This window comes from Struthio camelus, chromosome 2 (genome assembly GCF_040807025.1).
Source record: "Struthio camelus isolate bStrCam1 chromosome 2, bStrCam1.hap1, whole genome shotgun sequence".
NCBI lineage: Eukaryota > Metazoa > Chordata > Aves > Struthioniformes > Struthionidae > Struthio > Struthio camelus.
The window spans coordinates 43,569,399-43,587,653 of NC_090943.1; positions in this window are offsets into that span (position 1 = coordinate 43,569,399).

Below are 18,255 nucleotides of genomic sequence, written 5' to 3' on the forward strand. Positions count from 1 at the left end.
ATTATTTGAGAAGTAATATGCCATCCAATGAGTAATCCTATATAATAAACCTCTACTCCTTCCCACAAACTCACACATAGCAAATTGCTTTATCAAATTACTTAGACACATCAAATACAGCTGTCAAAGGTAATGAGATGCATGCCTAGATGAGAGGACTGAAAAGAAAATGTTATAGTTTTGAGTATTGACATATAACATTGTACCAGCTTGTGATGTGTAATTATTGTACAGAGCACCATTCAATTTGGGTGTTGACATATAACTGTATCAGCTTATAATGTGTAATTGTTGTACAGAGTATCATTCAAAAGTCCTACATTTGATCCCATGTTAATGATACACCTGTGAAGAATCTCAGATTAGCTGCACTTTTTAAAAACATTTAGTCTTTCACTTATTGAAAAGGTCATTCAAGAGCAAACTGAACATTCATATTGTTAGTCTTGATCATTAAGAAACAACAAAAGATCCAATCGCTGTCAGTTTTCAGAAGATTTGGGGCCTGGTCTAAGGAAGTATTTTTGTTTTCCCCAAAACTAAGCTGATGGTTGGCACTGCATTACAAAATATGTTATATATGACTACAAAATAATCCTTTCTGTGTTATACAACCGGCTGTGGATATAATCCCATTTCTCATGATCTACTCGAGAACTATTTTAAATCAAAAATTTTTTTGTGTCCAAGTGACAAAGCTAGGAGTATATACTACTAGAAACATAATGAATCATTAGTTAAACTTAGGGATAATTTTCCTGGAACCACAGATCCTGGAAAAGTAGCTGTTTAGCAGGAGGAAAAATACTTCTTAGAAATCACTTTAAACAAAATGATTGTAGTATTTAAATAGGTTTCTTAGAACTATTCCTCTCCTCACCAGCTCACTCGAGTTTGGAAATCTTAGACTGTTCCTGCCCATTTTTCTAATTAAGCTCTTTGGGTTTTAGTGTTTGTATTATTTCTGTGTTCCACGGTGTTGTGCCATTTTCAGACCACAGATTTTATTTTTGTTAATAAAATCGGATGTACACAGTCATCTAGTCATATAGAATTATTTAGTGCCCCCTCAGATGAACCATCTTATCCAAAAATCTAAAAATAAATGATAAAAAAAAGAAGGGGAGAATCAAGAAAGCAATTAAATCAGGTTAATTGACATGATTCTGGACTCAGAGTGTTAGCTTGGCTCCCAGTCCTGCATTTAATGAAGTATTTGTTTGCACAATCCATCTGTGTGTAAGTGCTTGAGAAAAAAATAAAAGGACAGAAAGTATAAACAAAGCTTTTAATAGATCCATTAACAAATAGATAAGTTGACATTTATCTTTGATATGTCAACTCCAGATGAATCTCATTACTACATTAACACACTTCCCCATAAATTTCCCTTGGGCACGTAAGGGATCTTTTACTGAACTCGTCTTAGACCCCACCTGTCATTAAATGTACATGTTCCAGCCAGGGAAATAGCAATATGCGCAGCTTCCTTAAAGAAAAAAAAAAATCCTCTCATATGCATTTCTAGGATATCCCAAAGTCATTGCAAAAATGGGTGTCCTTTGATATCCGTATTGCTGGGAAGGAACAAATTCCCTTCTCAGCCAAACAGAAGGATGCTTCATCTTTTCAGTCCTGCGTACCTTGCTAGTACACTCTACCCCCATGTTCATGCACAACCAAGACCTATGTAATAAAGGAGCAGTGACCCTGCAGTTTATAAATCCATGTGCAATATGCAAAAGGCACCCAGGAGAGCACATTCAAATGTAAGACGGCAAGTTAGGGTTGCTTCTGATGTTTTTCTTTATTGTCATTGTACCTCATAGTTGCAGACTTTTACTAGCACTTTCAATTCCCAAAGTTTTATTTATCTGGTATGTTTTATTATTTGGGATTCTTGTAGTAGCATGCTCAGGTAGCTAGTGAAAGAATCTAGATAACATTCACCATTCATAAATTTTCTTCCACCTTCCTGCATTTTCAGAAATCCGATATCCCTTTTTTCCATTGAAGTGCACATACTCAATGCAAAGTGGAACTGAAGCTACTTTCACACAGTGCTTCCCATATCACTTTCTGGTTGCAAAACTGACTTATGCAGCTATATCCTACCTGAAACTAAGAATTTTGCTTTCGGACTGTTAGTCCGAATGTTTCAATAATGTCCATGTTTCAATAATGGCCATTCTTCATTTGAATTATACCCTGGAGCTAGAGATTCTGCCATCCTCTTGGTTCATGAGGTGTGCTAACCGGGTCTTGAAAATTCTTGCAGCATGACGTAATCCAATGCAATACCTCTATCCTTTTCCAAATGCTAGCCATTATCTTACCTTGTACTGTTTTCCACAGTGAATATAGCTTAATGCACCATTTTATGACTCCAGATAGGAGTTCTGCATAACTTTTCCATTGTAACTGTAATTCTGTTTTACAAAACAGTACTGTTCAGTTTCCAAAGTCTAATGTATGGCCTTTGTCATTTCCTTTACTGTAGAAATTCCGATCATTTTTGCATTGGCTTAATACTAAGTTACCCAGGAATGTGTCCAAGATCCCAGCCGAGATCTTTTCCCTATCAGTTGCTCAAGTAACCCTCGCTATAAGCTGTGAGATTTCCATCCAAACTCCATAGTGGGCACTATGTGGAAATCATTCATGTCACTGAGCAGCGTGTATGCTCACATCCATCCAACCTGCAACCCACTCAGATCTTCTGGAACCTTCTTAAAATGGGCAAAAAACCCTGGGTAAATAAGGCTGTGCCTTAATTTTTCTATTGACAAGGCAGTTCTGGTTAGGCCTGGCTCAGCTAATTTCCTTCTCTGGATTCTCTTTAAGCCAAAACATGTTTTTCAGCATAGAAAAGCCTGTGCTATGATATATTGGTAGAGCCAGAGAATATTTTTATGAATAGATTTAGAGCAATCTCTCTGATTAAAAATGTTATACAGGTTTGTGTAAGGCCTATATGTCTTAACTATTTTTCTTAACATACTATACTGCACAACTGTTAGTACCTGTCTTTCTGCAATGAATAGTTTTGCTATAGGATATGGAAGCTGTGTATTGAAGATGGCTTCTTTCAACAGAAAATGAGATTTTACGTACTTTTGGTAATTTTTCACTATCTACAAATATCCTATATAGGTAGATCGTAAACGGCTGAGCTGAGCTGGCTTCACGTATGGTAACCAGCAGCAGTACGGTATGTGAGACCCAGGCTAGTGTCACCCAGGTGAATCAAAGCTGCATAAAGTGGCACAACAGTGCTGTGCAAACGGCTTTTGTGCCAATAGGTGGGCCAGTAAGATGCTGTACTATATATCTTTATCAATTCAAATCCACATCAGCTGAAGGAGATGTGCACCAGGTTCTGTTGCTCAGAGTTGACATATCCCTTCAGAAAACAGACATAACTTATTCTGTTCTCCCGCTGCTTGCAAAATACAAGTAAAAGTAATCCTATACATACAGTACCAAACATAGGAAAAGAACAAAAGCGGGATGGGATGGCAGAGAAAAATGAAAATTGCACCTGCTGATGGAGAACAATCTAGAAGTATTGCCTGTTTAATCAACATTAATAGATTGTTCAATCAAACTAAATCAAAATAAGCACTTTTTAAAAAGCTTTGTGTGAAAATCCTTGTCTATCCTATCCTCCCCCAATGGGTCTTTGTAATTTAGATATTTACCGTTTAGTGTTTTTTCTCCCCCTAAATTATCATCTTGGACTGAAATACTGTCCTCTTAAAGTACAGTGCTAAAGTACACCACTTAAATATTTGATAATGCATAGTATGTATCTTCAAATAACATGGCAATGACGATTATTGCATGCTGAAAGTAAGGCAGAAATGGTAAAAACCTATCTATTTCTATAAAGAATGCTCAGCTTGCAACTACACAAATGAATATATATAATTCCCATTATATGGAAATACACTGCTGAATGGCACAGAATCCATGTGTATACTATATATATATATATGTATGTATGTATGTATGTATGTATGTATGTATGTATGTATGGAAATAGCACTGTGGATTATTTTTCTATTCAAAAGAAGAACAACAATTAGAAATGCTGGCAATTTTCTTATGTTCCAGTCTTTTAGTACTTTTCCATTAATGCATCCTAAAGAAATGACTATGATTCATAAGAATCACGGTGAGAAATTCTCCCAGGGCTTTTGAAATGGAGTGTAATGCATACCCTTTAGTCTATACTTTCCTTTGAAAATGAAGTTCTATTATACCAAAGTTTTCACTTCAAAACAAGACTGATAATGCTCAGATAAATTACATATATATTTAAAGATGGTCACTGGCTTCTAGCATTTTTACTTCAGTATTTTAGACAGCAAACAAGATGTTCAACTTTGATAACACCAAGTCTGGCCCCCCAATTACAAATCTGCTTTACTCCAACCTTTTCAAAACAAAATTGAAAAGCAGTATCATGCAAATGTTCTTTTTGATTTTTTTTAATTTACAAAATCCTGGCTTTGCTCTCACGTAGAAAAAATGGGCCAGATTTATCTCTACTTTCATTTCACTGAGACCAATGTGAATTATATCACAGCTAAACTGAGCTCAGACCGATTGAGTCCATAACACAACGTAACATCTATGCACACCTTAATGCACGCACTGAAAACTGATTGTTCCACTTCTGTGGAACAGATTATGGATCTGACCTTCCTGTGGTCATAAAGCAAAAGCTATAAAATAGAAAATCCACTGCGGGAATGGGTTTGGAACACATGACCTAATTTAAAGCGGAAATCTCATTGATTTCAGCCTCATGGCCCAAAGGCAAAAGGTCCAGCACTGCTGCCAGTGAAGTCAGTGGCAAAACTCCCAGTAGTTGCAAAGTGAGGTTTTATATCAATCTTACATCAGAAAGACATTGTGCAAAATGTTGGTCCTGTTGGTGTCAAGAGAATTTTTGCCATGGACTTCTGGAAAACCAAGTTTTCATTTCTTAAATTTGCAAAGCTAAAGCCAAATATAATTACCATCTCTCTTTCCTCCTGGGCCTATATTTTTGGTGTGGCTAGCAACTGACATTCTGTCAGAATTTTTCTTATTCTTAAAAATTATGCTATTTGCCAGGGTTACTACAACTCATTTTTAATTACATTTTCAGTCTTTATTTTTCTTTGTAAACTTTTTCCTCTCTCTTTTCCAGCATAACTTCTCTTCTCAACTGCTCTCACACCAAACAGCATGATTTTGCAATCATATGGAGAATACAGGTATCTTTTAGTTCAAGGGATTAAAGAAACTGAAGGACTTTGGGAAGAGCTCTCTGTACTTCATTGTTCCAAGGATAAAGCCAAATGACCATATTACTTAAATATGTCACAGCGTGGAAAAAATTCACTAATGCTTTTGATTAGATAAGAAAGTAGAACTAGCTAGCTACTCTTATAAGCAACAATAAAAATAATTTTTATCTCCTCTGTAAGTACTTCCTATCCATAGACATCAGTAATCTATTCCCTTAGTATCTGGTTCATTTTCACGTCAACGATAGAGTTAGACCAGAAGCATTTCTAAGGGTCCTCAGTAGGTGTTAGAGAAGAATAAAAATACAGATGGAATACTGAGGCCAATGTCTGCTTCCACTGAAACCTACCAAATTCCAGTATTAAAATCAATGGGGTAACTTAGCGTATATTAACACGTGAAAGTAAATTCTGCAGCAACATGAGAAACAAAGACATTGTATAGACTTGGGAGGATGATCAAACTTAACATCTATTGATTCATTAGTAATTGTGTAGCATGTTCATAATTTGTCTCATTCTTAAGAATTTTGGTGAAAATTCTTGGATTTTTTGTTTGCTTTCGTTTAAGGAAACACTTAAGGATTTTGTGTTACTGAAACTTCTTTTATGGTGTTAAAATGACAGATATGTTGTAAATCCTTCTCCATTCATTAATATATATTCTTTGATCAATCAGTTAGTTTTGTTGGCTTATGATATTTTAATACATTACTCAGTTTAATAAAATAGCTCTTAAAGCATGGTCGGTTAGGTAGCTCCTCAGCTAAAGAACAAAACACTAATAATAGCCATCTCCTTACATCTTCCTTGTTTCATGCTGACACTTATTTAGGCATAACGGATATTACAAATTTAAAGTTTTACAAGGATTTTAAAACCTTTTCTTAAAAGTTACAATTTGCATAGAAGACCAAAAACTAAGTCAGAAAGATGCCATGATACTCTCTTAATTCTGAATATTATAATGAGGTTTTTTTTTAAATTGTAATTCCAATTTAACACTTTCGAAATTATGCAAAAACATTATTTAAATTGTAAGGTGCTCTTTGCCTGCAGGTCATCACTTCACACCTGAGATCTATTTAAAGCAGCAGAGCGTGGGACAGAATGCAATCTGGGTAGAACAGAAATGAAATATAGGTGCACAATGAAGGAATATGAAGAAAAGGAAATTTTGAACACTTTAGGCTCTGTCAATATTAAAATCATGCTTGTTTCACATCTAAGAAAAGAGAAAGCAGAAGAAGCCCATCAAAAAGCCTTTCTAGATGGAGGAAAGGTGAATGTTAGTACACGAAGCCTAGCTGTCAGTGTGGTACTCCAAACTCTGCTCCCTTTTTGCCAAACCTTAGCTAAGCAACTCCTGTGCAGTGTATTTCTACAAGCATAATGGAAACAACATGATGCTACTTTAAATATTTGAAACAATCTATAATTTTTTTCCATGGAACACTAAGTAGGAAGGACTAAAAGCTTTAGATAGATTAACTCTTACATTGCCTATTACGAATCAATTGGACAGACATTTTATGGCCTGTTTCTGGTATTCTTATGCTGAGTAATACTTGTATTGGAGATTTATATTCTTCTATTAATGCAGTGGACATTTTATATCAGTGTTTTAATACTTTTGCAAAGCAATAAAGCTGGAGATAAACTGAAGTATTTCTGAGCATAAGTAGACTAGAACAAAGCAATTTTGCTCTAGATCTAGTCCAACTCCTGAAGTCAACGAAACCTACATAGTTTGAACGCTATGTCTAGCCTTAAACGAAACTAGGCAACTAAATTTGTCCCTAAAGTAAGTGCTGAAAACAGTAGAAGCATATTTGCTTAAATTAGATTTGCTGAGGTTTTTTTAGGTTCTATGCCTTAAAGTATTTATTATCAATTGCATAAAATATACCATTTAAGAACATATGCCTTGGCAAAACATTACCTTTTTCTTTAATGTTTTTGGAATCTGAGTTTAAAAACAGTCTTTATAAACTGTTGAAGGAAGAAACTAGCTGACAACTAAAATCACAAGAACAGTCTGAGATCTGAAAACATTCTTACAAGGGACGTGTTTATAAAGGAAGGCAGAGTCCTCTAAAAAACCAATAGCAGACTCAGGAGCAAGTCAGGCATATACATACTCATTAATGTCTACCTGGTTAGCTCACAGTCTTCCAGGCACAGAATTACTGAATTTATTGCCTTGACAACTATTTTTCAGCCTCTGTGGTAAAGCTGTCCCTGAATGGACTTGTCTCCATTCTCTGCTTCACCCTTGCAGATGTGAAAGTACACTTTCTTATAAGTTGTTAGGTGGTAGGAAGAAATTTACAAACAATTTAATTTTAAAAAGATGAGTAAAGAACCTAAATGCTGAGTGCTGTTAAAGCAGTTATTTGATAAGCTAGAAGTAATATTCAGAAGGATAGAAGAAAGGACACCATCACTGAAAGAATACAATTTCGTGCCAAAAAAGGAACTTAGTAAAAGTAGATTGCAGCTATAATTTAGGCTAATGTTTCATTTCATTTTAAAAGGGAGTCATTAGAAAATGCTCTGAAGCATAAGAAAGTCTGCCCATTGGGCTTCTTGGCTGGCCTAGGAAGGAAAGATCTCAAATAGTTTAATAGAAAATTATGTAAAGATCCAGATTTCGAGACAAAAATAGGCACTATAGTATGCAGAAAATTACCATAATCTCTGGTACCCTTGGGTTTTGACCTGCAAGTGCTTGCTCATTTAAAAAATCTTGTCTTCAGACCCTACTTACCTTTTAATTAGAGTACTATTACTTACATGAGTAAGCATTTGCAGGATAAGTGCTTTTTCAAGCAGTCTGAGAGAGGCCAGTAAATGAATAAACACTGGAATGGAATTAGCCATTTAGCTACCCAGGAAGTCCAGGTATATCTGAGCTATGCCCTACAGGCAGCAAATTACCTTTTTGTGAGCAAACAGGACTTGTGGCAACATCAGCTAAAGCCCTTACATGAGAACTTCATTTGCTTGTACAATTAATGTAGGACAAAATAAATAAATAATAACAAGCTGTAGGCATCTGAAAGCACTTTAGGGATCAAGAGGTCTCAGGTAGTTACATGAAAATCCAGTTGTGGATAGAACTGCAATTTGGATTTGGGGGCTGCAGAGGAGCCCCACATAAAGGGCATGGCATGTGTTATTTTAAGTGGTGCCATGGGCAAGGGAAGGCCTGCTTGCCTTCCCATAAATTCATATCTGCATCCCAGAGTCCTGTGCCTTTATCACACTCAAAACTAATTTGTATGAAAAGTAGAAAAAGAAAATATCCTCACTTAGTCAAGAGCATTTTGTCCTTCTGGACGGATCACCAAGAATATGAGGAAGGTGAAAAATGGCTATTTTAAAGTTATGCTACTAGACAGACATATATGCCCTGAGAAAGTGAAGGGAGCAGAAACCGCAAAAGATTATACATTTCAGTGATGTTAAATTCATTAGATGGCCAGTGCAACGGCATTTCTGAACAAGAGACATTTTTGGATCAATTCAGTTGCCTACACATAGGCATTGCCATTTGAGACATCTCACGATATCAAAGACATCTGCACAAAGCTAGCAAATATGACACAAGACCTGTGGGAGCCCACACTTCTGGAACAAGCAGCTGGAGGCCAGGGAACCCTGCAAAGCATATCAAATGGCACCAGATGTCTATATTTAGGGGACTGAATTAATATATCTATTACCTGAAGTTATTCCATCGCAGCTGTCTAACATACTTGCCCCTCTATCACAGATGGGTATCGCTGATCAAGGCCTATGAATTGGGAAGGTCAAACACGAGGCTTCTCACCTAGCCTTGTTTAAAAATAAGCAGACAGGCACTGGCTACAAAGGAGTTAGATTCTAGTAAAGTGGAAGAGATGAGTTTTTGCCCTGTGTCCTAGCATAAGCGTGCTGATGGTTTGGTATGCTAGCTGACAATATTAACTCTATCTTTTCAAAACACGCACCCAAGAACTTATTGTGTCAGGTTCAGAAGATCCTACTGCACATCAGCAAATACAAATCAGCATCCGTTCAAGACTTTGAATGCAAATACAAATCACTTTCATTCCACATGAATTTCAACCCCAAATCATAAAGTCTGGCATTTAAAGATACCCTAAAGTATGTATCTAACTGGAGGGATTTTTTTCATAATGTACAACTCTACAGATGGTAGATTTTTCAGTACTATATATTAACTGGAAAGACAGAGAGAGTCTGCCATGTTATAAAAATAATGATGTATAAGAAAAAAATAAGTAAAAAAAGAAACAAAATAAAATAAAAAAAGGAAAGTTGCCTAGTCTACCAGTCTACTAGTTCAAAGACATGTCTTAGATAGGCAGTTTCTCAAATGTCAAACCAAAGAAACCTCTATACATTGGAGACAAAAGTGATTTCTCATATCCGGAGCAACAAGTAGACATAGCAGAAGCTAAATAAAATTATATAAAACAGTTTGACTGGATTCAGACGGAAGCAGATTATTTTGTCACTATATTGCCATCTCATAATGAAGGAGCGGCTTCCTCAACATGGACATGCTAACACCATCATTTTTTATCAATGCATGACAAAATTCCCCAAAGCAATAGGTCTGCCTTAGATGAACCCTCCTATTGAAGTTACTCTTTGTTTCTTCACTATATAACCTTCACTAGAACATGCAACCTCACATCTCTGGGAAACTTCTCAGTCATACCCTTGCTTTTGTACAACACAGGAAATTTTTCACTTTCTGGCACAGTGCTAACAGTAAAGAGAATTTAACTCAGATAAACTTACCTTTTCCTGTTAAAGAATGCTAGTCACATTAGTGTTTTTAAAAGGGAGTTACTGAACTGATTATGATGATTATTGGTGGACTGAAAACTGGCTGGATGGCAGAGCTCAGAGGGCTGTGGTCAGTGGCACAGTCTAGTTGGAGGCCTGTAGCTAGCCCCCCTGCCCTCCAGAGGTCAGTCCTGCGTCCAGTCTTGTTCAACTTCTTCATCAATGACCTGGATGAAGGGACAGAGTGCACCCTCAGCAAGTTTGCTGATGATACAAAACTGGGAGGAGTGGCTGACACACCAGAGCGCTGTGCTGCCATTCAGAGGGACCTGGACAGGCTGGAGAGTTGGGTGGAGAGGAACTTCATGAAGATCAACAAAGGCAAGTGCAGGGTCCTGCACCTGGGGAGGAGTAACTCCATTCACCAGTACAGGTTGGGGGCTGACGTGCTGGAAAGCAGCTCTGCCGAGAAGGACCTGGGAGTGCTGGTGGACAACAAGTTGAGCATGAGCCAGCAATGTGCCCTTGTGGCCAAGAAGGCCAATGGTATCCTGGGGTGCATGAGGCAGAGTGTTGCCAGCAGGTGGAGGGAGGTGATCCTGCCCCTCTCCTCAGCCCTGATGAGGCCTCACCTGGAGTACTGTGTCCAGTGCTGGGCTCCCCAGTACAAGACAGACATGGAGCTCCTGGAGAGAGTCCAGTGGAGGGCTACCAAGATGATTCAGGGACTGGAGCATCTCTCCTCTGAAGAAAGGCTGAGAGAGCTGGGCGTGTTCAGCCTAGAGAAGAGAAGACTGAGAGGTGATCTGATCAATGTGTACAAGTATCAGAAGAGGGGGTGTCGAGAGAATGGGTCCAGACTCTTCTCCGTGGTGCCCAGCAACAGGACAAGAGGCAATGGGCACAGACTGAACCACAGGAAGTTTCATCTGAACATGAGGAAAATTTTTTTTTTCACTGTGAGGGTGACAGAGCACTGGACCAGGTTGCCCAGAGAGGTAGCGGCGTCTCCTTCCCTGGAGATGTTCAAAACCTGCCTGGACGTGATTCTGAGCAATGTGCTCTAGAGGACCCTGCTTGAGCAGGGGGGGTTGGACTAGATGATCTCCAGAGATCCCTTCGAACCTCAACCATTCTGTGATTCTGTGATTATTCTAACAAATATGCAGGAAAGTTCTCACAGTGCATTGCATTCTAATGGATTCCCGATTTTAGACACAAAACAAGAAATTTCAGAAGCCTGATGCAGAGGCTTCAAAGATTTGTTCTGTGTTTTGGATATGCAAGTGATTAGTGAATTCAAGCAAGTGGTGAGCTGCAGAAAGCAGCTCGTTTCTTCTTTGTAATACAGTTTTCTAGACTTTTTCTACTTCCCATTTCCAAATATTGCATTCTCTCCTCATCTCATATACCTGAAGATGCCATTTTCTTCAGTGCTATTTGATCCATTCCAGGATGTTTAATTCAGATGATAGACACCTTTGTAATTTTCTAGATATATTGCTGATGAAGCAGCATATAAGCCATATAAGGGAAGTTCCTATATACAATCTCTCAGAAGCTTATCTCAGTCTTCTTCTGCTATGCAAAGCTCAGAGACATTGATTTTACAACTGACCAAGGAACTTTCTGTGCTCTCCATGGAAAACATGAAATTTCAAACACCTGACTACCTTTTATTGAGACTGAAACTTACTGAAGAAGCTACTCACAAAACAAATCAATACTCGTCCTATGGCTTAGTGAGCATCTCCCATAAGGAGCAGGTTGACTGGGAGAGCTTCAGCTCATTGCCAGCTCATACTCACCCACTAACATGCAGAAAAAAGCTTACTTCCAGCAGTACCCCAGTCTCCACATCCACTGTGACAGCCAGTGCTGTCATGCTGCAGAGCAGTAAGGAGGTGTGCGGTGCTCCTCTTCCCTACCCCTGCAGAGTATGCCTAGATCCCTCAAACCTGACACCATGCAGGGGAAGCTCTCAGGCCCTCCTGTAGGCATCAGGGCAGCGCTCATCCCACATAACACACCTCTCCCTGACCTGCACCTAGGGAAAAGATGTGAGTTCTTACTTCTTTACTGAGTGTACCCTGATGCCACTGCAAGCTTCAGAGAAGTCTAGAGAGAGAAAAGTGCATGCTGAGAGCTAATGTTGCTCTTGAAAAGTGAAACTCGCTAAAACAAGACTGCAGAAAGGAAAGAGCAAAGAGGGATCCACTGGTATTTCTGGAGATAAAAACCATGACTTGACTCTGCGCTATGCAACCAGAAACATCCCTTTCTCATTCAGGGCTGGAAGCAAGTACCACAACAGCAATGCCTTTTGTCAGAATTTCTTAACTCATCGTTATTCAGCTCACATAGTTATAAGTAAATAGCTGCACTTGTTCAAAAGGTATGACTGCTTATCCACTGTGTTAAGCAGAGTATCTTTATGAGCAGCCAGTAGATCGGCTTTTTTAATAAAATGTGAACCAGAAGACTAGGAGGCATTTTTGAACAAAATTCACGTGATTAACATGCAAAATCCTCTGCCAGCTCAGAGAAGTCAATGGATTCAAACTACATCTGGATTTGTCCTGGTGCTTTCTGTCATTTGCAGTGATAATTAACATATTTGCAAGGCTGGCTCCAGTTCCCCAGCTGACATCAATTTTTGTCAATAGATTCCTGAGGATTAATTCTCTACAATAAATGAGAAAATGAAAATACAGTTGCCAATATATAAAGGTGCATGCTAAATATTTTCAGGATGTATGGTACTTCAGTGTTGTATAACTAACCTACTTTGTTAATCTATGTCACCATACTTAGCTTGCTGCTTAGCTAATAGTGGTGTAAAAGAATCAAATCTCTATAAATACAGGAGATACTACAGCTTCAGCAAAGAAAACTGATCTATTTTGAAGGCTTTTTTTCAGATGACTTTCAATAGGCCTTGGGGGCTGCTAAGTCTGGCAAAAATGAACATGTCAGGTTTCATTGAAAATCACTGCCTGGCTAAAATGGGATTTCGAAAGACGAGCCACCTGCTTTATTAATAATAACATCATAAGATTTTTTTCTGTTTTGTTTTATAGACACAAAACTGTGTTCCACAAATCATTTAAAAAAGTGAACAAAGGTTTAAAAACAACTGGAGATATTTTTTAAGGATTTTCCCCCTCTCTGTCATCATAAGCCTTATAAATATAAGACTTTTCCAGCAAAGATTTCCCCCTCCTCCTGTTTTGGCTCCAGAGAATATCCACAGAAAAATAAAACTAAATCTACAATATGAGGGAATCAAAACTATGAAACGTGAGCAGCACTACTCGAAAGAATGCTGAAAGACTAGACACAAATCTCACTGGAGGCAAGACAACGGGTACATTAACTTATTTATAGACCATTTTAAAACAGAAAATACAGATCAGAGGCAGGTGGTGGTCTATAGGCTAAAAGGTCACCATTACAGAATATTTTGCAACTGGTATCCTATATCCCGATCCTACAGCTCCCTGGAGACGTGGGTCAATGGCAAGTTATAGTCAGTCACACAAAGGTCTTTGCTATTTTGATATAGTACATAGCAGGTCTTGTCATTCTGAAATTTCTGTCCTGAACCCACTAAACAGCGAGGTTCTTAAGCATCACTGGAATCAAACTTTATACGGCAAACCTTTTACCCGCTATTTAAAGCAGCTGCCTCTCCGTGGGACTAAAGTAGTTGTTTACTACTATGTGATAGTAATAAAAGCAGTGATAGCTTTGGACTGGGAAAGGGAGGGAAAATATCTTACATTCAGTTGCAAGATGGTGGGGGAATTTAGAGGCAGTAGTTACGGAGATAATACCAAAAGGATGTTAGGTCAGGAATCTTAGACTAAACGTTCCTGTTCCTATATTGCGTAGGCTTTTTTGAAAAACTGTTGAAAACAGATCTGGAATCCATCTAACTGTGACTGCAGTGGCACGCACATAGCACAGAGCAGAATAGCTTTGAGAAAAAGCACCATGGATAACTGTTCCTCCTATTACTGTTTGGATCAATTAGTTCCTATGGCTGAGGACAGCTCACAGTGGTTTTCTTCGTCCATTCATGAAATTTAAAACACATTTGTTTCACTTTTATTTAAAATGTTATTTTATTATATCTTAATTAAAATAAACTCAGCAAAATGGTATTTCTAGCAACTGCCTTGTTAGAAGGATAATGGGCTAACAAAGAAGTATGTTCTGTCTACATTTCCCAGTCATTTCTTACCTTTCAGTTTCTAAACCATCAGAAAGACTAGTTACTTTATGATACATTTCTTCATAATTCAGCTATCATCTCTACCAAGAGCCGCAAGGCATTTCACCCTTTATGAATATACAGAAGTATACGCACACACACATACATATGCATGCACACATATATAAACACTGAACTAAATTCAGTATTGAAGAAAAAATCCTAATGACAACAAAAGAGAGGGTTGCAACCCAAGAAAGAACTATGGGAAAAAGCAGATGCAATATAAGATTTTCCATATTAGTCTGCTTTACTGGCATAGAAATAAATTACCTTCCAAGAACGAGATCTACTGATCCACGTGCCCTTCAGAATGCAGTTACTTATAAGGTAATAGCATCTTTATTCTGTTTGTCCAGAACAGTCTTCTCAACCTCTGCAGTACATACAAAATTGTGAGTAAGACACAGGGAAGTCATCACCCAGAGTACCAGGTTTTATAAAAAAGCTTTTTTGTTTTTTTTTGGTTGTTAGTGAGGTTCCATTCAAATTGATCAAAATGCACTTAACTAAATTGTTAGTATTTAGCAGAGGATAAATAATCTCATCATCTTTAAAATGCACTGCAGCAATGCATTACAAAGGTTCAAGTTTTCACTTCAGTCAGTACTGGCTGCCAGCAACGGTATTAATTAATTGAAGTCTAGCAGCATTGAGCATTTTTGCTCTCAACTTCAGCCTAGTAGAAACTGCATGGATGCAGAATTGCTTTCAAATCTGATGTCTGGTTGTGGGGAGCAGGTTGCTTATTGTTATCTCAAGATTGCCAATTCATCACAATTGCTTTACAAGGGTAGAAATATTCCTGTGAAACTTGTTCAGTGCATAGGCAGATTTCAGACACCTCCTGATTGCTTACCATCTTCCCTGCTCAGCTCCCCAGCAGCTGGCCAGAGTGCCTTGGATTTGGGGAAACTCAGGGTCTCCAGCTGGCTGCTTTCTAGATGGCATATTTTGCTGCCAAAATTACTGCGTCTTTCATGGAATTTTTCAAAATTTGGATGAAACTGGACACATAAAGATGCTCTTTGGAGAGAATTGTATTTCTGTCTACAGATAGCACAAGTTATTGAAAAATTAAAAGCATCCAACCTTTTAATTACTATTAAGCCCATGTTAGTTCTGAAGGTGAAATGAGCTGGGTGATGGCTCAGCATGAGTAAGCAACAGATGAGACTGAAGCTGTGATCAAAGTCTTCTGTAGTAACTCCCACTCTACACAACAGTACTGAGACGTGACAACAAGCATCTTTGCAACACAACCCACTCAGACTGTTTACAGTCTTTGCATCCTGCTCCTCTCATTGTTCCTGTCTTAACTGGATTTATGCCTTTCCTAAGATTCCTGCACATACCGTGGACTTGCTTGGTATCTCCCCAGCTTTGAGTCCTGGTATCTGATGCTATCTCACATTTCCTAGTCATGATTCATGTTTACAGCTGGTTCTTCTGGCTGCCCCATCTTCAATTATGATTTCACACCGCGCAGTTGCCCTGCCCCACCTCTTTTTGCCAATAAAAGCAACGAGAAGACTGTTTTGTCCACTTTCAGCTATTAATGTATCTCATAAAACCTCATGTCTTATCTGGCATCTCAAGTCAGCATCCAGCTGGCATCCTAAACATTTTGTGACCTAGTAGTTTAATTTACAGATCATTCACATGATCTGGCAACCACAGTTTGTGAACCTTTGATCTAGACACTCAACTAAGTTAATGAACAATCATGAAAAAAGTAGAAGCTTATTGTAACCTTCTTCAGCTCACCTAGAGAGGGAATGCTCTTGGTACTCTACACTTTTCCATAATTCATCATTCCATCAACAATGCCAATATATCACGGGGATTTAAGTTACTCATCCAACAAACTGGTATGTCCATAAAGGGCGACTATATCAGAGGAACAAAACGCATTCCTAGCTGCTTCATTTTAAAAGTTTCTAAAATACAGAAGAACAACAACCAAATGCACAGAACACGTCTCTCTCTTGTTTGGCTGACACCTATCCACTGTTATTACTTAGGGCTGGGATTGTAACGGCTCCCAAGGTTAGCTATGCTTGCTAATCAATATTTTTCTTTATTTCTTCAAAGACAGCATTAATGTTATACTTTTTCCTGATTTTGGAGATGGAAGAGTAAATAAATTTGAAAAATTTATTATGTTCCCCTAATACTGACCGAACATCTCATATAGACTTCAAAGGTCACTGATATTGTTATTTATTACTGGTCTACTATGACTAGTGAAATTGTAGAAAAAATAAGGCATATTTTGCAGAAATAATTTTCTATAACTCTTACAGTTCAATCAGAGCTGTGCAATGTATAATATCTTGAGCTGAAAGTTAGGGCAGAAGACTATTATTTCTCATCATGTAATTGAAAAGAACTTACATGAATTTAAGAAGAACATATCTTGGATAGGCATATATGATGATGAGAGGTAAAAGGGTGTGACCAGATGTCAGTGAGTTTAACATTACATTTATATGAAGCAAGACCACAGTTTTACTTTTGGATTTGGTGCGAGTACCATCCTCAAATCAAGCACTCTCATTGTGCATGTGTCTAGCATTTTAACTGATGACGCGTTCCATTGCATTCTCTATTACTTATTATAGCAAAGATTGATGATTAAAACATGATACAGTGTGTTTGGATCTCAAAAAGCCTCTGATAAAAGCATGATATAACAAAGCCCTCTCATTGCATAGGTTACTGTACATATGCATTATAGTGGACATAGTATACACGTCCAGTCAAAGTACTGTCAGGTAGAAATTATTCATATGTCTATTCATATTCTACCTCTGAAGAAATGGCAGTAATGACTGGAAAGACATCCAGTTGATATAACTGATTATTTATAAACTAATTCTTCATTTTTTGTCCCTCCTTCCCTTGTCTTCTGTATAGTGATTGTCCTCTGAAACAGTGGGGTTTTCTAACCACATCTTAGAGGATGCTTACTGTGGCTTGTCACCCTAAAAGTGATTGACAAAAACCTATGTTATTTCATTCTTAACAGCTCAGTTCATTCAGCTTCTTAGGAAAAATCAGAAGAAAAGAGAAATGATCTAATCAAAGTGGACGATGGCATGGAGAACACAGACCAATAGATATAGTTTTTACCTGTAATGTAATTATTGAAGCTCTGAATCTCTTTTGCCAGTAAACTAACACAGACTACTAATACATATATGATAAAAACAAAACAAAAAGAATTTAATTAAACATAGGAAAATTTCAAATGAGGGATGGTAGCATTTAAAAGGAACGATATTAAGAATTCTAACATGAGCTATTTGAATTAGGTTTTTAACTTTCAGGACAGATCTCTTTCTTCCTATTATATTCAAAGAATCCTAAACAAATTTGTCTTATCTGTTACTATTTCAATGAATTTGATGTTGTTACTTAAAGTGATGGTGGGGAGTTATCTGACAACCTACAGGAAAAAAAAACCTGTATGCACAGTAATTACAGCATCTGGCTACTTAAAAATTGTGACGACAATGCAGATAGTCTGTTCCCAAGATGTTAATTAGGTTCCACATAGGAAAAATGAGTCATGATAGGTTTAAAGACATGATGTGGCAGAGAGAGGAATTGGTAGACATACCACCCAGCTGTGGAAAACAGGAAGCTAACTCAGATACTCTGCATCAGCCTTTGGAGGAGACTAATGCAGTAAGCTGTGTCATCTTCCTAAAATTATGCAACTTCAGGTAGATAATGGCAGCAGTACTTTCAATTTTTCTTTTTAAAAAGCATAGATTAAAAAAGGTAACCATTGTATCACATATTCATATGAAGGAAGACCTAATCTCCTGCTCTCAGAATGTCCCATTGTATTAGCAGAGAAAGGTTACA